General features: G+C 29.6%; 7 non-coding genes across 7 annotated transcripts; 3 read left to right on the forward strand and 4 right to left on the reverse strand.

Moving 5' to 3' along the window:
- The first annotated feature begins 1,149 nt into the window (after nucleotides 1-1,149).
- Nucleotides 1,150-1,221, forward strand: Trnae-cuc (transfer RNA glutamic acid (anticodon CUC)). The gene has a single exon. It is a non-coding gene; the product is annotated as a tRNA-Glu (tRNA).
- A 347-nt stretch (nucleotides 1,222-1,568) lies between these two features.
- Trnae-cuc (transfer RNA glutamic acid (anticodon CUC)) lies at nucleotides 1,569-1,640 on the reverse strand. The gene has a single exon. It is a non-coding gene; the product is annotated as a tRNA-Glu (tRNA).
- A 695-nt stretch (nucleotides 1,641-2,335) lies between these two features.
- Trnav-cac (transfer RNA valine (anticodon CAC)) lies at nucleotides 2,336-2,408 on the reverse strand. The gene has a single exon. It is a non-coding gene; the product is annotated as a tRNA-Val (tRNA).
- Nucleotides 2,409-7,359: 4,951 nt separating this feature from the next.
- On the reverse strand, nucleotides 7,360-7,475 carry Trnal-caa (transfer RNA leucine (anticodon CAA)). The gene is made up of 2 exons: nucleotides 7,438-7,475; nucleotides 7,360-7,405 (listed from the first exon to the last, which is right to left on the reverse strand). It is a non-coding gene; the product is annotated as a tRNA-Leu (tRNA).
- Nucleotides 7,476-8,754: 1,279 nt separating this feature from the next.
- Trnak-cuu (transfer RNA lysine (anticodon CUU)) lies at nucleotides 8,755-8,827 on the forward strand. The gene has a single exon. It is a non-coding gene; the product is annotated as a tRNA-Lys (tRNA).
- A 2,726-nt stretch (nucleotides 8,828-11,553) lies between these two features.
- Trnal-caa (transfer RNA leucine (anticodon CAA)) lies at nucleotides 11,554-11,670 on the reverse strand. Its single transcript has 2 exons — nucleotides 11,633-11,670; nucleotides 11,554-11,599 (listed from the first exon to the last, which is right to left on the reverse strand). It is a non-coding gene; the product is annotated as a tRNA-Leu (tRNA).
- Nucleotides 11,671-12,022: 352 nt separating this feature from the next.
- On the forward strand, nucleotides 12,023-12,095 carry Trnak-cuu (transfer RNA lysine (anticodon CUU)). Its single transcript has one exon. It is a non-coding gene; the product is annotated as a tRNA-Lys (tRNA).
- The last annotated feature ends 9,288 nt before the right edge of the window (nucleotides 12,096-21,383 follow it).

Below are 21,383 nucleotides of genomic sequence, written 5' to 3' on the forward strand. Positions count from 1 at the left end.
TGCTCCCGTGAGGCACATTAAAGGTGCCAGTTATATGAGTTTTCAATTTCATCGCGCGTTTTACATGGAGAAAAGATCATTTGAAAGCATAGCTCAGTAACTTGAAATTAGATACTTTTGTATGGTTGTGACATTTTTCTTTCCCGATCGTGGATGAAATATAAGCCTAATTTCTTAGAATATGTGCAGAAGTAAATGAATATCCAGTGTAAAATAAGATGAAATAAAGAAAAACTACAAACATATATTTTTGAGGAGATTAACTTTTGAATTTATTTAAACTTTGAGTATTGTGAATGTACTGTAATCCTTAGCAGAACTTTTATGAGCTTTCATATGAAATAAAAATTGACAAAATCGGACTAGTGATTGGCTTTGGAGCAATGATTCTTTAACTTTTCTTATTTATTTGAAGTATTTATAATTATTTTTTTAAATATTCCAAATTATTTAATTTTTTAGATATTATAAAATATAAACAATAGCTTATTGTTTATGCAGTTACCTAATGACCTAAGAGCAGGGGGGTGGGGGTGGGGAGGGTATAGATAGATACCCGGGTGCCATAAAGACAAAACATTAGTGCGTTCATTCCATATTTTGAAATAAAATATGATGAAGGGACAAAAAAAAAAAAAAAATAATACCCTGCTCCGAGCGTCATGTCCTTCGCAAAGCCGCTGATGACGATTGAGGGCGAAAAGATTCATATTCTACACAGGCGCCGCTTACACTTGCTCCACCACTGTATTTATGTCACGTAAAGGCGATTGACACCCACATTTCTTTTTTTGTATTTCTTATGATTTCCCTTCTTAGTAATCCTTCTGAAAGTGCCAAAATACAGAAGTAACCGGATTGATGAAGAGCCGGATTATAGAGAGATTAATGACTAAAAAATGTAAGCAACATTGTTTTTGTAGTCATTAAACGGATACATTAGAAACAAAATGCATCCCCCCCCCAAAGAATTAGTTTCTTTTCTTTTCTTTTTTTTTTCTTTGTCTAATCTGGATTGAATTTGGTTTAAAATAATTGGAATAACTGAAGTTCTGCTGCCGGAATATTATAATTAAATATTCCATTTCAGCAAGAAAGTAGTCAATATATGATTTCAATTTATTTATCTTCGTTAACTGAAGCTGTGTCTCCCACATGGTCTAGTGGTTAGGATACCTGGCTCTCACCCAGGAGGCCCGGGTTCGATTCCCGGTGTGGGAAGTTTATTTTTTCATATTCGTAGCAGAAAAAATTTCACTCATACATACATTACAATATTCTAAAATGTTATTACAAATGAAATTAATGAAACTTGTACTCTGAAGATTCTGCATCATATCTTTAAATACTTTTTTTTTGAAAAAAAAATGCATATATACGTATACTTAGCTCGAGGTAACTAATTAACTCGAGGACTTAATTTAATAATAATCAACTAGACTTTTAAATAAAAATCGTTTTTCTAGTTATATCAATAAGGAAGACATTATTTTATTAATAGTACAAATATTCTCACGAATACTGAAGAAAACTCTGTATTCCATAAAAGATTAATTGAAAAAAATACCTTCCCACACCGGGAATTGAACCCGGGCCTCCTGGGTGAGAGCCAGGTATCCTAACCACTAGACCATGTGGGAGACAAATCACAGTCAACAATGAGAAAATATTAAGAAATCATCAACGACTGTAATATGAAAGTGTTTTGAAGTATATAGTAAAAAAATTTAGAATTACGTAGTTTATTACATTAAACAAGATGCTACCGGAAACAAAAATATATTTCACAAAATTTTGAAGTTTTAATTACTTTGTAACTACTGATATGTGTATACATTAAATATTATAGTAAAAATTAAATTTTTATATACATTACTTATGTAGATTTTCTAATGTATTTAGGCTTACTTCCATCGACCAGATTTTACTACCGAAGAATGCATACATATTTTCATTTTATATTTAAATATAAAAGCGCTATTAAATTTAAATTTTGTTACTGAAATTCACTGAATGCAATTTTGCTGATATTTTAACTAAACTAAATAGCTGATTTGAGTAATTTAGTTACGAAAACTAATTTTTAGGATCTTTGAATTTGTTATTATTGCATTTTCAAATCATTGTTTTTAAATGCGTATTAAAGCAATACATGAAATGGAATAAATTATGCTAAGAGTAAGTTATTTTTTCTTATTATCTTCAATATTTTATTTTTTAATAATTCAGAAAAGTTTAATATTACTTATATATAAAATGTCATATTTTCAAAACATTTATTGTTCCTATGTTTAAGTATCAAGTATAATTTTCTAAAGGGAAGAAGCAAAACAACTGTTTCCGCCCGGGTTCGAACCGGGGACCTTGCGCGTGTGAAGCGCACGTGATAACCACTACACTACGGAAACACGTCAGAATGGAGCTTACATTGCTATATGACTGAAAAGTAAACAAATACATTCTTGTTTAAAGTTAATTTTGAATTTTTGAAATATATATTTTATAAGAATTTTGTTTTCCAATCATATAGTGCTTCATTCTACTGTTGGAAAAGAACAGAATTTTTTAACTTCACAATGTTGAGACATTTCTCCTGATCGAAATCAAGTAAGCTCAAATGAGTCACTAGATGGCGCTACGATGAAACACGTTGGGTGAAAAACGAGAAAATAAAGTCACGGACGGAGCATTTAAAGAGAAAAAAAATCTAATAATTTCGAGTTGGAACTGTAATAATAACAACTAAATTGTTTTAGGAAAATAAAAACTCTAATGTCAGCAAATAATGCAGCAGCCATTTAAGTTTAATTTTACCGATAATGCCTAATATGCGAGTAGGGGAAAAGCTGTGAAATTAAAATCCGTACATTTATATGTATTAAGAAATGTTCGCTTACACAATTAGTTTTGTTTTGAATTAATAAAATGTAAATAATATATAATGATAAAGCAAATAATATGACGATGATAATTAACAAAATAATAAACCCAAAATGAAAGTAATAAAAAAAATCAAATGTGATTAAGAACTTGGTGTCTTCAAAAATGAAAGTACATAATAGGAAAAATGAAAAATGAAAAAAAAAAAAAAAATTAAATAAATGAAAAAGAAAGATTTGTTGGCTATATATTTCGACTGATACTGCAATACAGTTATTCAGTTACTTGCATGGGATTTAAATAACTTGTTTATCAAATTCGAAGCATTTTTTTTTTTTTTTTTTTTTTTTAATTTTGTGTGAGTTTTGAGCTTTTTAGATGCAATGAAAGAACAAAATGAGTATTTCAAAAAGATTTGTTTAAAGAGTAAAGAAACTTAATTCTAAATTTTCTTTTTTAAATCTGTATGAAAAAATCTATCAATTTCCATAGGAATAATTTTGGATTGAAATAATTCTCTCTCTAATGTATATATTTTTCACTCTCAATGTATTCATACATAATCACTGCGACAGAAGTATTTGTTAATTAATTGCCACTTAAAAATCATCATTTAAAGTTGCCATCTTAAATGAATTATTTAAAATTAAAATCATAATGTTTAAAGCTATTTTAATAAAATGAAATTTAAAGATGAACTCATAATGCAGACGATTTTATGTAATTTTAGAAATTTCTTTTACAAAGCATAAATCAACTATTATTTTATGAAACCTTAAAGATTTTAAATCTGTGATTGAAATCTGTATAGATAATTTTGTCTCCAAACAATGCAGTTCAGTTTCATAACTGTCATGTATGTTACATTCAACAAGGATATGTGTAAGCTTAATTTTTATTTATTGCAGATTATTTTTCTAGTAACTTTTCATAACTCAGTTTTAGTAACTATTTTAATATTAAATTTAATACTTTTTACAGATGTAATGTATTTTTGTGCTGCATTTGACTATACAGATGTTTTAGCTTTTAAAAATATTTTTTAATATACTTTAAATCTTGTCTAATTCGAACGTTTTTGAATAGAAATTATCGGTAATTTTTTTTGTCCCTTGAATTTTTTATTAATATTATTTTAAAATCTCCTTTATAATTCTAATTAACTAATATCAATTATAAAGTTAAAAAATGCAACATTTGAATTTTATTTCTGAAATGCTTTTTCTTTTGTTAAATATATTTTTAAATTTTGTCTATCATATCTTTTTTTTAAGTATACATATCAATATATATTCGATAAAAACGTAATAAAGAATTTTTCACTTTTCTAAAAAGCTTTAAGACGTTAGATGTATATTCTGCAGTTTATTATGTTTTATTAAAATGTTACAAGTGTGTTTATGTCTTAAAATTACTTTTTTAAAAATCAAGTATTTTTTTAAATAATTAAAAACATTTAAAATAATTATCATTACTTTAGTACAATAACAAAATTTAGATGTGAATTTACTAATTATGAATTTATTACTAAAATTACTAAATATTAAAAATATATCTTTATTGCCATTTTTAGCTTAAAAATTTTCGTCTCCGCTTGCTTTACTATATTTAGACTATATAATGCTTTTTCGAATTTTTGGTTGAACCGAAGCGTTATTGTGGTCTTTTTAAGTTTCCTGCATATAATAAGCACTAATTGATTCTGAAAAGATATGTAATATAAGTTTTCTTTTCTTTACATTTTCTTATCTTAAAAAAAATGCTTTCAACATAGTGCAGTTTTCACTGCTAAATTTTAAAATTTCTTATATAACAAATAGAATTTTATTTATTTATTTTTGAGGTGACGAAATTGAATAAAATCCATGAGTTTCCTGTTGAATCCATTTAAAATTAAGTACAATTACCATTATAAAACTATATACCTTAAACAAAAGTGGAACAGTCCTACAAGTAAGAAATATTTTCTAGTTGACGGTCCCCAGGCTGACAGAGAAACTCCAGAGCTTTTGTGTGTCAATAAGAAGACACCCTTTTAGGGTCCTAACACCTGTGGGTCGATTTCCACAGTCGAAATCCAAACGGCACGACATATTCCAAGAAAACTCCCAAGAATTTTTCTATATTTACAGAAAAATATTTGATATACGGATTTTCTGGGATAAGCGAAGAAAGTAAAAATAGAACACGTTTTGCGCATTAACTTAGTGGAAATATTTTGCTGTTCATATATAACTGCATTTCTCTTATTTATCTGTTTCATACTTATTAACTTTTGCGTCATTCTGTTTAATATTGAGTACACGTTGCTCACGTAAAAATTTTGGAAATATCGTTTGATAATTTGAAATAGCTGTCTTGTTTAATTGGGAATAATAAAAAGAATGATATTTATTTTCTTGTCGACAATGAATACAGTCATTGAAATTGAATGATATATAACGTAGAAGTATAAAAACTATTTAATCTTTTTTTTTTCTTTTTACTTTAGATATAATAATTGTACTATGCCTATAACCTTTGCGCAAGTGCAAGCAATAAGTTGGCAAAGTTTTATCGTAATCGGATTAACGGTAGACAGCCATAAAATACGAACAACAATAATTCATTTTTATATAGTATTAGATATCTGAACTTTTAGGCATGTTAGTAACATATCTATTTTTTTCCTAAACAAAATTGCTGTTTTATTTTAAATATTTTATTCCAGAAAAACAGACGATAAATAGAATTTTCAAAATAAAAATTACTTTTTTGTTGCATATTTTTTTTTTTCAGAAAAAAATTGAGCATAATTCAAATTATCTATCTGTATATATAAGCAATTAAATTTAAATATTTATATAAACTTAAGTGCTTATTTAGTACATTTACTTTATTTATACTTGTTATTTCTCTTTTATTTTAATGCATAGAAGTTTTATTACTTATTACAGTATTATAATGATGCAATATGGATCTAGCTAATGTTCCTGATTTTTTTAGAAATATAAAGTTTTTAAGGATTTGTTAGCAAATATATCCTTTGAAATCTGGCCACAAGTACGAAAGTAGAATGAAAAATATAAGGACATACTTTTTTTAGAAACCAAAATCAAACTTTTACTGAGCTTTCATCAGAAATTACTAATAATAAATGCGAATGTCTGTTTATGTCTATGTATGTAAATGTGTGCTGATAATCTGTTGGAAAGATCGTTCATCTGTTGGAAAGATCACACATATTCACCGGACAAAATGCACACATTTGGAATACACACATCAGAGAGATTTTTATGATATTTTTATTCAAATTTTTATTAATCAAACACTAAACAACATTATGTCGATAATTTTTAAAAATAGTAAGACACAAAAATTTTTTTATATCACATTAAAATGTAGAAAACTACCAAACGATTGTCGACAATTTTTTCCGTAATTTTTTTGCAACATTAAAAAAATAAATATGTATAATTTGTAAAAAATAATATTGATAATAAAATATTTTTATATATAATTTTTAAATTTAAAAAAATAATTTCTAAAAATAAAAATATTTTTATGCATAATTTGAATAAAATTAATTAATAAATTAGAAGGCAAAATTAAAAAAGAATAAAAAATTTTGACATTAAATTATTTTTTCGATTCGATTAAAAAATGTCTCGTCATTTATGTAATAAAATACAAACCGTTATCATTGTTGATAAAAAAAAAATTTCACTGCATATTTTTTTTTTATAGTTTAAAACTGAAGGAACTAAAATTATGCTCATTTTGAAACTTATTTTAAAAAAAATATTTAAAATACCAGTTAATTACAAATTAACGAAATTTGTATATTTTTCAGCTATATCTTCTAGAAATGTTGTCACTCAAACATGATTAAAATTAACATGAAAATCAAAAAATTTTCTTTTTAATTGCATTAATTTTTTTCCTGTATATTGCTCTAATTCTATTGGTTTTTTTAAAAAAATTAATTTGATAATATAGCAGGATTTTTATCTCAACTTTCATTCCATAATACATACACATATTATTTTACACACATAGCAATTTGTTGCAGGCAGACTCCGTTAAATTCAATTCTATCATATAAGAAAATGAAATTTTAATTAAAAAATTTCATTATTAGTAGTTTAAGTTTTAACAGCAAGAAAACTAAATATTCCGGATCAACAAACTGATTGCCAAAGACAGTTAGTACTATAAAAAAAATATGCAGGTTTAATAAATTAAAATATTCCTTATCTTTCAATAATACGTTATGATAATTCAGAACTCATAAAACTCAAACATTAAGTTTATCTGTCAAAGTAATGATAACCAAAAACTGTGATGATAATTTAAAAAGCTGTATTCAAAATGAGCCATGAAATTATAATTATAAAAAGAAAGGAATTATAATCGTATAGTGAATTATATATATATTTTTGAAATTATACGTATTAATTTATCGAAACAAAATTAAAAATTAAATTTAAAATAAACCGCTGTCAGAAGTGGGATTCGAACCCACGCCCACATTCGTGGACCAGAACCCTCAGCACTCTGCAACAGAGCAAGATTCCTCTTGAGTCTGGCGCCTTAGACCGCTCGGCCATCCTGACACATGCAACAGCTGGCTTAAAACGCTTATCAGGAGCTTAAATAGAAAATAAGTGTTTAGAATTTATTTTCGTTAATAAAATTTCAGACGATTTTTTTAAAACGAGATAAAAAATAAAAAAAAACTGAAGAATTTATTTTGACTTGACTGAATACTTGATTGATTTTGAACTGGCTATAGTGAAAGAAAATGATGCTTTATGAACAGCTAATTAGCAGAAACGTAGAGGAAGAACAAGGAAAAGCTAATTTTAGATCATTAAAATTAGTATTTGTAATATGAATGTGATTTGCTGACTACGTTTACACATCAATGACTATTTGAGGATCTCTGTAAAGTAAAAATAATACAATGGAAAGGAAAATTTTTCAGAAAGAATGTTTCTTCATACACTGCACTTTCTTTTTTTCCTCAGGATATCGCTTTCTATTTCTGTGCTTTCATATGCTTGTTCTTTTTTTTTTTTTTTTTTTACAGAAATGTTTGAAAAATTTTTTTAAAGGGGTTTAAATTACTAGTTTGGACCTTTGTCTTCTCTAAACATCATAGCATAATAAATGTCGGCTTGCTTCTTGTATATTTACCTTTTCTTAAAAATTTACTTTTAATCATAAAGTAGTGATAATATGCACATAAAAATTTATTTAAAATTGACACAATGTGCATAAGTTAAACGTTATTACTAAAACAAAGAAAAATATAGTTGTAAAATTTTATTTTATTTATTTTGAAATTTGTATTAAGATTAGAAAAAAAAATTATATGAAAATAAAATTAGTATCTTTTTACTTTTTTTTAGGACTACTTTTTTACTTCTTTTTTAGGAGGACATTTTTTTTTAATTTTAAAATGGAATTTAAAAATAAGATTTATGTGCCATAGCATATTTCGAAAACGGGAAAAAAAAGTCCTCAATATTTCGACTAATTTTTAATTAAAAATGAAATGGAAAACTCTTCGTTAGGGATCCCCTACTACCCAAAAATTTACTTTCTACCAAATATGGAAGTTCCAGCTTCGGTGGTCTTCCTTGTAAAGCATTTCCAATGATTTTTTTTTCTTACTTCACATTTACATCACATCTTATAATTTCTAAATTAAAAGATATTTAAAAGTAATAGGTACAATTTTTGTTTGGACCAAATTTATTTGAAGTAATATTTTAAATGCAAAATATCGAATAATCAAAATTTCCTTGAAAAATATATCGTTCTTTTTTATATCACAGCAGAAATTCAAATGATGTCTTTTTAATTGCTTTTTTTGGAATGGAAAATGTCGCCCGGCTAGCTCAGTCGGTAGAGCACGATACTCTTAATCTCGGGGTCGTGGGTTCGAGCCCCACGTTGGGCGGTTGCTCATTTTTTAAAATTCTATATTACCTGGTACTCAGCACGTTGCTGCAGCAGAAGAAATAAGTTTGGAAATATCTTTTGAAATTTAAAATAGCCATCTTGTTTAATTAGAAATGATAGAAAGAATGATATTTATTTTCTTGTCGACAATGAATACATTAATTGAAACTCAATATAAAGGAGAAATATTGATATAGGAAAAATAATATCAAGGAAATATAAAGGATAATATAAAGGAAAAATATAAATAATATTTATTCTATACAGTAGACTCCCGATTATCCGCGGGCGGGTTATTCGCGAAGCGGATTATCCGCGCCTGCCGCACAAAGTTTTTTTGACTGGTTTCTTCAAAAAGGTGCATTTATGCTTTTGTAATTACATAATACATTACAGTATTAAAACAGTACTTATGTTTTAATACTGTAATGTATTATGTAATTTTTCTGTGTATCCTTGACGCCTCTCGTAAGTACAAAGCACTTTTCTGTTTTCATTAACAAAATGCATTTTAGGTTAGTTTTGAGTGATATACTAAAATATTAAGCGTTAGTGAAACATTTCCTGCTGTTTATTTTACGTTTTATTGTACATAAAACGATTTTTCAAAGTTGGAATGACTGTTTTCTCTTTTGCTATACCCGTTTTTAGCTTTTTTCGGATTATCCGCGATTTTTGTTATCCGCGGCGGCCGCGCCACCCAATTCCGCGGATAATCGGGAGTGTACTGTATTTGGACTTTATTATTCAAGTATACTTTAGGATAGACAATAATGTTTGTTTTCCATCTTCAGCAAAAACAAATAAATTTCTTGAGCTGTCTGACTTGTGAGCATCCAAATGTGAAAAACATGGATTTTTCTAGGTTCAAAGCAATAAGTTACCAAAGTTTTATCGCAATCGGATGAACGGTAATGCAGCGTAGAAAATACGAACAAACAAAAATTCATTTTTATATATTAAATACCATAATTGTACTATGCCTATAACCTTGCACAAGTGCAAGCAATAAAAGGGCAAAGTTTTATCACAATCGGATGAACGGTACGGCGGCGCATAAAATACGAACAAACAAACATCCATTTTTATATATTAAATACCATAATTGTACTATGCCTATAACCTTGCACAAGTGCAAGCAATAAATTGACAAAGTTTTATCGCAATCGGATGAACGGTAATGCAGCGTAGAAAATACGAACAAATAAAAATTAATTTTTATATATTAAATACCATAATTGTACTATGCCTATAACCTTGCACAAGTGCAAGCAATAAATTGACAAAGTTTTATCGCAATCGGATGAACGGTAATGCAGCGTAGAAAATACGAACAAACAAAAATTCATTTTTATATATTAAATACCATAATTGTACTATGCCTATAACCTTGCACAAGTGCAAGCAATAAAAGGGCAAAGTTTTATCACAATCGGATGAACGGTACGGCGGCGCATAAAATACGAACAAACAAACATCCATTTTTATATATTAAATACCATAATTGTACTATGCCTATAACCTTGCACAAGTGCAAGCAATAAATTGACAAAGTTTTATCGCAATCGGATGAACGGTAATGCAGCGTAGAAAATACGAACAAATAAAAATTCATTTTTATATATTAAATACCATAATTGTACTATGCCTATAACCTTGCACAAGTGCAAGCAATAAAAGGGCAAAGTTTTATCGCAATCGGATGAACGGTAATGCAGCGTAGAAAATACGAACAAATAAAAATTCATTTTTATATATTAAATACCATAATTGGCCTATGCCTATAACCTTGCACAAGTGCAAGCAATAAATGGACAAAGTTTTATCGCAATCGGATGAACGGTAATGCAGCGTAGAAAATACGAACAAATAAAAATTCATTTTTATATATTAAATACCATAATTGGCCTATGCCTATAACCTTGCACAAGTGCAAGCAATAAATGGACAAAGTTTTATCGCAATCGGATGAATTGTAAGCAACGCAAAAAATACGAACAAATAAGAATTCATTTTTATATATTAAATATCGGCGATTAAAGTTGCCAGAGGAGATTCAAATTATTCTCACTTGATACCTAGGAAGGGATAAGACAATGCAAAACGCGATGCCCCTATTTCCCACTGAACATTCAAAAACAATTTTTTAAATTTTTTATAGAATTTAACTTAATTTTTATCTAAATATTAAGCTAATAGCTTATAATTAAAGATAATATAATCGTTTATTTAATCTTCACTAAAACTTTGCTTTTGTTTAGTATAGTATTTCTCAGAAAAATTTGAAGAAACTCTATTTGGTATTTACAATAACTATAGAGTACAAACATTTCATTCCTATGGTTTTATTTTTAAATGTTATATCTCTACTGCCAATAAATATCAAATTCTTCAAAAACTTTATTAAAACGTTTTCAAAAAATGGTACGGAACGAGTGTTTCAAAAAAAATAATTTCGCGATGAATACCATAATAATAATTGTCAAAATAACATTCTTTTTCATATTAAATTATTCAAAGGGGTAGGGTGGGTAGAAAAATGTCATATTACGTCATGCACATTATTCTTTCATTTAGTCGAATCCAATATGCAAAATACAATTGAAAGTTACTCAAAATATATATTTAAAAAATGTAATTCTTTATTTAAAAAAATCTTCTCTACCACCAAATCAATGTGCATTTATTTCCGCATGAGAAACAATGAGAGCGCAAAATAATCGCTGTCAGAAGTGGGATTCGAACCCACGCCCACATTCGTGGACCAGAACCCTCAAACACTCTGCAACAGAGCAAGATTCCTCTTGAGTCTGGCGCCTTAGACCGCTCGGCCATCCTGACACACCGATGATTTCGCTTAAAGCGTTTATCAGCTGAGAATGTGATAAGAGGCCTAAATTGTTTCTGATAGGAAACTTCTGTTTGAAGGTGAAATTGCGAAGCACATTTCGCCAACCATTTTCTTTTCACAAAGTTAAGAGATTGCTTGCCCCAAACTAACGATTCCCATTCATTTATTTTCAACTTTTCAATAAAAGCACCGAAGAAACGGGGTTACAACTGAGATTACTTGCTATATTTTCTTAAGAATAAAGTAATGATGTCGGCAATTAGTTATCAATAATCATGCCAATAACTGATAAAATGATTGGTTGCGCACTTTTTTTTCCTTTGGGTGGAAGGGAATTTTGCAGCCCGGCTAGCTCAGTCGGTAGAGCACGAGACTCTTAATCTCGGGGTCGTGGGTTCGAGCCCCACGTTGGGCGGTTAAGTTTTTTAATTCAGTGCATCGCCGATTATTTATTTGAGTCACTATAACACTTTAAAATAATTCTCGCCTTTCTATATAGAGGGTTAAATTATGTATTCTACTGAGCCTTCAACATTCCAAAACCCGCTGACCCTATTCCTTTCAAAAGCAAAGTTTGTTTCTTTTTTTAAATCCAATTTAATTTACTCTTTATACAAGTAGTTTTAAGTAGCAAACTTAAACACACTGCTTGGTTACATATCACATTCTAAAAAGTTGGTTTCAGTAAGTACATCGGATATAAAAAAAAAATTCACTTTTGAAATTTAAAAATAATTTTATTTGAAACGTTAAAAAAATAATAACAAAGCTTTTCGTACTGCAGCCTAAATAATACTTAATAATAGAACAAGTTTTTTTTAAAAAAGAAAATTATTAAACACCCCATTCTAAAGTTCTAAAATAACATAACATAAAACTTGCGGATAGTAATGAGTTATGAATGTTACTAAGATAATGTCCCAAAATTAATTTGAATAATACTTGATTTTAATTTGAATGTGTCCGACTGCACAGCTTTTAGAATTAAGTAAGAGTACAAAATTAAATAATTTTTTAAATACCGCAAAGTCGTCGGGATATTTTGAGATGCGAGCGCCCTAAAGTTGTAGGTTTTTCTTGGTAATAGCCAATTTAATAAACCATCCTTCTGAAACGCCAATTACATTTTTGATTTTGCATTTATATTAATCTTAAGTCTTATCACGATTTCTTATGGTTAAATAATTAATGGTTAAATCTATTTTTGCACTTAACTGAACTTTTTATTTAAAGCATATTTATTGATTTTTTTACATCTTCTTTCTTCTGACTGAATGTCTTCTTTAGCGACATGAGGAACTATCTCCAGGACACTTCTAATAATATTTTGTAGCCTCGTTGATTACTAAGCGAAGCATTTAGTTCAATACAGTTGTAAAAATATTCAATGAATGAAGCAGTTTGAAATTCGCATTATGTTTTATTTATATTTGACAGTGCCATTTAACAATTAGTAATAAGTTCGATTTCTATGCCCCGTACGTTAGGGTTTTATATATTTAGGTAGGTATTAAAGCTAACAGTATTTTCATATATTAATTTTCAATTTGAATGCATTTTTGATCGGCACGAAATAGTAAAAACGCCTATCTGCCAACATGTACTCATCTAAGTAACGTTTCTCAATAAAAACATTTCAAAATAATGCCCACACGTTCTTTTCAAACATAATTTATTCAAAGATAACAATTCAACCACCTGACTAAGCTGTACTAGAACATGAGAAGAACAAACCCACGAAAATGTGCGGATTCCCGGGGAGTCGAGCAAAAACCTTCTTTTATGTCATTAATTTATTGGCCTTTTCCGGTCTTTGATGACCATTCCCTCTTTCTTTTGGGACCTCCCTTGTCCACGGACACTGCGGGTGTCAAATGACTGGGCTTTCACTACGGGGCGTCCCATTAAGCCGCAAGGAGTTGGCTGCAGCTATTTATTCGTTTATGACGGCCTCCAACGCCAGAAGAGAAGAGGGAAATGAAATGCGGATCGCCTTCCAGTACGCACAATACAACGACGGAAATACCACCTGCAGGTATTGCAGATAAAACACGGAGTGCAAAAGAGGTTAATTGAAAACAGATGCTCGTTTTGAAACATAAGTTATGGGAAATTAACGAGCAATCGAATTTGAACAGGCAAAAAAATCACTAATTTTGGCCTGAATTCTAATGTCTTGTGTACAAAGTAAATAGAAGACACAGTTTATAACCCTCAAGAAATTCTGTCTCGAGAGTTTGACGAATCTATCCTTTTAGACCTCTCTGAGTCTGAAAAATACGTTTTTGAAATCGTGTCTGTCTGTCTGGTCCTCCGTACTTGGAAACGGTGACTTAAAAATGTTTTCAGCCGAACGGTTTAAATTTGGTACATCATCTTCACACCAAATTTCTTTCAAATTTTGAACATTTCTGTCAGCTTTGTAGATTTCGTTCAAATTTTGAACATTTCCGTCAACTTTGTAGATTTCGTTCCAATTTTGAACATTTCCGTCAACTTTGTAGATTTCTTTCAAATTCTGAACATTTCTGTCAATTTTGTAGATTAGTTCAAATTTTGAACATTTCCGTCAACTTTATACATTTTGTTCAAATTTTGAACAATATTCATTCGCAAGAAATCTGATTGGCTTGCTGTTCCGAATACAACTGAAAATGATAACTGCAAAACGTAAAAAGATAGACAGATAAAAATTTGCTTTTCAGATTTAACAAATATCAAAATATAGATTCACTATAAATTTTGGACTAAATCCCTCAAGGGGTTGGCCGTCTGCTGATCTGTACTTTTGCATATGTGTAAACTCAATAAATGAAAAATAAACGGGGGAATGAAATGAATCCAGAGGAAAATATGGGGAAAAAAAGGGTTCCGTTCAGTTCTGATATTCCTTATCAAAAAGCGCATTTGTATCTTAAATAGAACATATTTGCATGGAAAATATTCTTTTACTCTGGCCATATTTTATTTTTTACAAACAGCAATAAGGTAAGGAGAAAGTACTTGATAATTTGGAATCAAAATCTTTTCCTTTTAAAAAAAAAATTCAAATGTAAACTGCGGGTAAAATATAAATTTTTCACCAATATTTTTATGCTGAAAAAAACTGCTTATTTTAAGAATTATAAGTTTTATATTAATGGAATGCGGAAAAACGGAATGAATACAGAAAAAGTATGGAAAAAAGGGGGTAAAGTTCAATTTTCGTCTTTCTTATTAAAATCTCATTTGTCTTAAATAGACTAACTTGTATGAAAAATATTAAGGTAAGGAGAAAGTGCTCGAAAATTTAAAATCAAAATGATCCTCTGTGTTTGCTAATGTTTCAAAAATAGATACGTGTATTGATAAGTTAAACCAGGCGAAATGAGAAAAAAAAACATAAAATAAAAAAGAAATGCGAAGGCTGAAAAGATTTAGCATTGAAACCAAAATAAGAAAGAATACCTTCTATAAACACATAAATAAAATGCCAATCTTAATAAACGAAAATATTTTTTTTCTAATCCAATCAGCGATTCCATGTTTTGTTTTTGATACAATATTCTGAATCATTTCCGTTCAAAGACAGTTTTGCCTTTTGCAAACCGAAGATTTATTTCCCCATTTATCATAAAATAATGAGTTTTGTTTATTTGGAAATTCATCTCCAGTTTATAATCGTATTGAGAAGCAATTTCCCCGGTTTTCACATTAATCTTTCACATACATCATGAATCAGATTTCCGCCTTTAAAAAAAAAAAAAAAAAAAAACATAAATGAAGAAATTGAAAAAGATAAGAGTATTAAGTTTCAAATATTGAAAAGAAAACTGTGAAACCTCTTTAATATATCACTCGTCAATATGCTGTGGGCGTCAATATCAAGGCGATAAACTTGATATATCTAATTCTATCTATATTTAAATAGCAGTTTAAAAACTTTATAGTTATAATCAATTGGGGTGGTTCCCTCATAATTTCATTGCATACTTTCTAATAAAAAAAGCTTTCTCATGTTCTTGCATAGAAATTATGGGCCTTTGAGTAAGTACAACGCGAGTGCTCAGATTTTTATTTTCAGAGTCCCGTAAATGAATTGTGCTTCATAGTATAGACAAGAAACCAAGTACTGCACATTTTAGTATCCCGAGACTATCACTTTTCGAAGATTCTACTCCGCTAAGGGGTGAGTGCGAAAGTACGAGCGCATTTTCTGAATTCTTCGTCATTATTTAATCTATATTTCCATGCCATTAGATACTTTTTCTTTCGTTTTTTCCCCCCTCCTGTATGTGAGTGTCTAATCGTTTCTGGTCGTAATATTTTATACCAACTCGAAATTCTCGACTAATATGGTTAGTTCAAGTAGCAAAAAATTTTCGGAGCTGGCACCCAAAAACGATGATATAATATCATTAATTGTAGCTGAGATTATCTATCGTTGATAATCTCAGAATGTTAACAAATAAAAAAAAATACACTAACAAATAAAAAAAATGTTTTAATCTAAAAAAAATTACTATTATTTTGCAGAAAAGTGAATTGCCGAATTTTCCCATTTATTCATTATAATAATATTCAGACCCCACACAGTAAATAAAAATTGCTCTAAAGAATTTTATTGTGAATCAGTATCTTTTTTCTAGCAATATTACTAGTAACCTGCAATTTTTAAGCACCTAATAGTTACAATTTTTAAATACCTAATAGTAGCATACCATTTTAAGTACCTTTTCTTAAGTGCATGTACAGTCAAAGTTCACCTTATTGTTAAATGTGAACATATCCTCGTTTCGTCTTTTCTCTTAGCCCTATTTTGACTAAATAAAAGCGTCCACGAAAGCGTGGAGGGTTCAAGAATTCGAGAAAGAACAATATTAGGAACCTTTTTTTTTGACCAATTTAAACCAAGGTTTTATACAGAACTGATTATTTAATAACAAGATTAAGTCATTAATTTCTTGAATTAATGAGCTTATATTCATGCAAAAGCACAGACGGACAGATGGTCAATCTCTTTAAAGATTTGTTATCAAACTTTATGCAATCCTACACTTATTATGGTAGCTTGTGTACCAAATGTTATCTCATTCATGAACTGTTTACATCATGTGTTGATAGCGTTCACTTGTACTCGGATACAAAAATTCCCTGCGAATGAATTTCGTACAAAATTTTATAGAAATCATCAACAAATTTGGTGGAAAGACCACATACCAAATTTCATATACTTACCTCAAAACGTGCAAGCGTTATTATGTTCATAGACATACATAATCTAAAAATGTGTTTTTTGAAATCAAAGGACTCTAAAGCGTGGAAATTTTTCAAAATTTCTAAGTCGAATCATTTGATGATTACAAAAAGTAACAGGTTATAGCAAAAAGTTAGAGTTATAACGGAAAGTTATATTTATACCGAAAATTTATAGCAAAAAATTATATTTATATAGCTTTTGAAAATAGAATTATAACACCTTTTATCACATTATAATTTTCAAAATAATATTTCATTAGTCCTTATTGAGTTTTATAATAAACAAGCTGGTCGAAAAAGATGGCAAGATTATTAGAAGTAAAAACAACAACATTGTACAGTTATGAGACCGATATCATTAAAAGAGTAATTTTTTGAGTTTTAAGATAATGCAAAACCATTTTTGTGAGATAATAGTTTATTAACTATGGTTATCTATTTCCATAAGCAAACCATAGCGATTACCCAATGGTTAAGCCTATTTTTCGCCCTTGATTTAGCTTTGTTTGACGATTTATTATTATTATTATTATTATTCTTTCTTTCGCATCTCATTTCCTCTGAGTAAATGGTGTGTTTGATGAACCATATTCAGAGTATTTCTAATAATACTTCGCTGCTCCACCTTAATTAATGAACTCCAGCTTACTCCATCTTAATTAATGAAGCATTGAACTAAATGCGTCGATACAAAATTCAAAGAAGCAGTCTGAAACACTTGTATATTGATTTGTTTACATCACTATTCGAGTTTGTTATGTCACTAAACTACTGTTGCCATTCGACAATAAACAATAAGAGCGATTTCTGTGCCACATATGTTAACGTTTTATATAATTATATAATAATGGTTAGCCATTTTTTCTTCTCTTTCCTAAACGGAATTCTAACTTGATGGTTTTGAACTTGTTATGGTCAAATGCACTCCGGTGGAAAGACAGACAGACAAATTGAAATTATGAACAAAATTTTCTTGGAATTCTGCAATACTGGTGTAAAAATCGCATACCAAATTTAATTGGTAAAGTTTGTCATGTTTCTGATCAAGTTCGTGTATAGAACAGACCAGAAGCGCCATTCCAAAAATTAATGAACTTCGAGAATAAGAAAATCGAACATTCCGAAAGTGAACAAATGAATGAGATTCGATTTTATTCTTCGATAAACATTATAACATGATGATAATGTTTTAGGATTCATTTGAATCATTATTTTTAAAATTTATCTCTTTAAACAATGATAATATATATATTAAAAAAAGAGAATGAATTTAATACAATGTAATCCGTGAATATATAAATACAGTAAATAAAACAACTGAAAGAAGCATTGTTGTAAATTATTTTTTCAATATTTTAAAAATGTATTCAAATGTTAGAAAAAAATTGTGCTAAAATAAAACTGATATCGCGGAAAAAGACAATTTCTTGAATTTTAAAGAGGCGTGAAAATTATTTTTGTGCGAAAATATTTTTCGAAGTTACCGAGGAAAAGCCTTGAAATTTCGATTAATTTGCAATTAAAAATCTAATTAAAAATTTTAAGAACTTTCTTAGTGAACATCTAATAAATAACAAATGAAAAATTTTTATGTTGTAGGTCTAATGATCTATGCAATAGAACGCTTTCTATGACTTTTAATATTGCATATCGCGTAACGCATGTCGTAAGTTAGAAATAATATACCATTACTATGCAAAATTCCATGCCATTATCATGCTAATATCATCATGAGGTAATTCTTTATGAACTTGCTGTGCTGTGAAAAATAATGAGTCATTAAGATCTCAGGATCGAATTTTTGGATGATTGCAATTTTTAATTCAATCTTAAAAAAAAAAGAAGAAAGAAAAACCTTTTTAAGAAGGATTTCGTAGATGAAAATCCAAATTTGTGTATATAAAGTAATTATTTGAAAAACTGGGATTCATATTTTATTCGAGTCACCTTTTATTTGCTGATTGAATTAACCTTCCAAATTCAACCCATTCTTCGGTGTATAACGTCACTCCCTGCCAATTCGATAATCTTTCAAATTTGTGCTGTCAGATTTCCCGCTTCTGTGGCTGCATTGACACAAAATTCTTTTACTTCTTTTTTTTTTTTATCTTCGATGACAAGTGTTATTCACACTTGATTCCGGGCCGCTGCAGCACATGGGCTTGAGATACGGCAGCTGTGTTTACGCCCTCCCTCCCCCCCTTCTCTGTCACCCCCAATCCCCTTGAAAGGAGCCCGAAAGAAAACAAGAAAGGACGGGAGAAGGGATGGACGAGGGGAGGGATGGTTAAGCATTCAGGAATCACGATTTTGCTTTTCGTACAGGGCTGCTGGATTAGGAGGGCGAAAATGTGCCAAATTTCCTTTAAAAGATGCCAATAAGTCGGAAATTTTCTTGTATGTTTCAATTGAGAGGAGAAATTTTCTTTTTGGACAATATAGACAGCTGCCTCGAACAGCAAGCGAGTCGAATAAAAAAGTTTTTAGCCTAGTTGTCAAATAAATAAATTTGTAACAAATAATGAATTCTATGAATTGTAAGGTATTGAGATAATATTAACTTTTCGTCAAGTATAATTGGTTAGGTTCCTGTCTATTACATTCACTTATCTATTAGAGTATTTATACACACCAACTTCTGATTAAATATTATTGTGTACAAACAGGGATGTTATGATTTAAAATAAACTAGTCGCTCTACTTTATTTGTTTTATATATGCACTAGGCGCTGATTTTAGTAAGAGCACTTTTAAAAGTAACATTTTTAATACTGCCTACTTTAGTCTGAATTCTAATTCCAGGTCTAGATTTTGATCTGGACAAATGTTACATACAATTGGTCATTTGGAAATATTGTACTTTGACTTATTGATGGTCATGGCGAAAGTTAATCCCACTGGAAATTGTAACCTTTACAATATTGTTACGAAATTTCCGGGGTTCGTTTGGATAGTGGGAGTTATATGGTGTAGAGAACACTCAATCAGCAGGCGGTAGTAGGAAATAAAACAATGACGTTTATTTACACGAAGACACACAGGACAGCACAAAGGCGACAACTATATACAGCATAGAAGACGATTATCTTCAGCCGAGACGTGCAGCATACAACCAGACTCCACTGTAGACAGTAGCGCACAGCGTAGTTCAGCACTAGCTTGACTCCGTCGTTGCTCCGCTTATCTCTGGAAGGACAGTTCTTTACAGTCGATTCCGACTACTCTCCCTGTCGCTTCCGACTACGACTCTCCGATCTGGTTCACGACGACCCGGCAGCTGCAGGCTGCTCCTTTTATAGGTCTCAGGAGGTGGGGCTAGAAGCCTCTCAACCAATCAGGAACGTTCGAGGCGTATCTCGGTTCCTACTGGACGGGACGGGAAAATTCTCGATGTTTCGGGTATAATCTATTTTGGCGCCAAAGTCACCAAATTCGTGGCCAAATGGTCGCCAAGTTTGTCGCCAAGCTCTGGGACCTCCTATGGAACCAACTATGCTGGGAAGCAGCATCACAGATTCGTAACAATATAAAGGACATATCTGCATCATTCTTTAATCAGTAGCAAAACGTGGTATATGAACAATTGTACTTTGTTTTAACCCGTCAGTACTTCAACATGTAAAATAGAGCACCCAATATCTATGACCACAAACCAAGAAACCATCGCTGGTCGATCCATTAGTATTTAAAAAAACAATGCTGGGTTAACATTTGTATTGTTTAGTTATAAAGACGACTGCTAGCCGAGAAACGAAAAATTTACATAACTCGTACAAGTAAACAAACCGGAAAGCTATTCATTCGTGTTGCCACAAACAATATGTCTAAAAGTAGAATAAATAAATAATATTATTTTAAATTCATTTTCTGATAATTTGGTGTTAATTAAAGTGGTATTCCTTTCTTGTTACCATTTTACCGTCAAGTTCAAGATAAATACGTACTACGACGCAATTATGATTTTCATTAAATATTTCAAGAAATACTAGATGAAAAAACTTCAAATGTGATGGGTCAGGTGACTCGCTAGCTACCAATCAGAAGGTAAATAAAACGCGATATTTACATATTTTTTTTAATATAAAAAGATTAGAAAAAACGTAGTGCAGATAATTTTGCGTCATATAATTTTTGAATTCTTATATTCAATTCCTTATAATATTTTTGAATTTTCAACCTGATTCGAATGATATTATATCACAAAACTTTTGAAAAAGTTATCAAAGTTAGAGAAATAGTTGTACAAAAATGAAAATTTATGGCATTAATAAACTAATTTTATAAGGTTTTAAAATTATATAAAAGTAATTTTTATACAATTATAATTTCCAAAATTATGGTGGAAAAACGTCAAATAATTTTATCGTCATTTCACAACCTTTTACGAGGTAGTAGACATTTTTAATAGTAGCAATAGTAGTAGTAGTTTTTAAATACTACTTGTAGGTAATAGACAATTAATCCT

The sequence above is a fragment of the Argiope bruennichi genome, chromosome 10, assembly GCF_947563725.1.
Source record: "Argiope bruennichi chromosome 10, qqArgBrue1.1, whole genome shotgun sequence".
Taxonomy (NCBI): domain Eukaryota; kingdom Metazoa; phylum Arthropoda; class Arachnida; order Araneae; family Araneidae; genus Argiope; species Argiope bruennichi.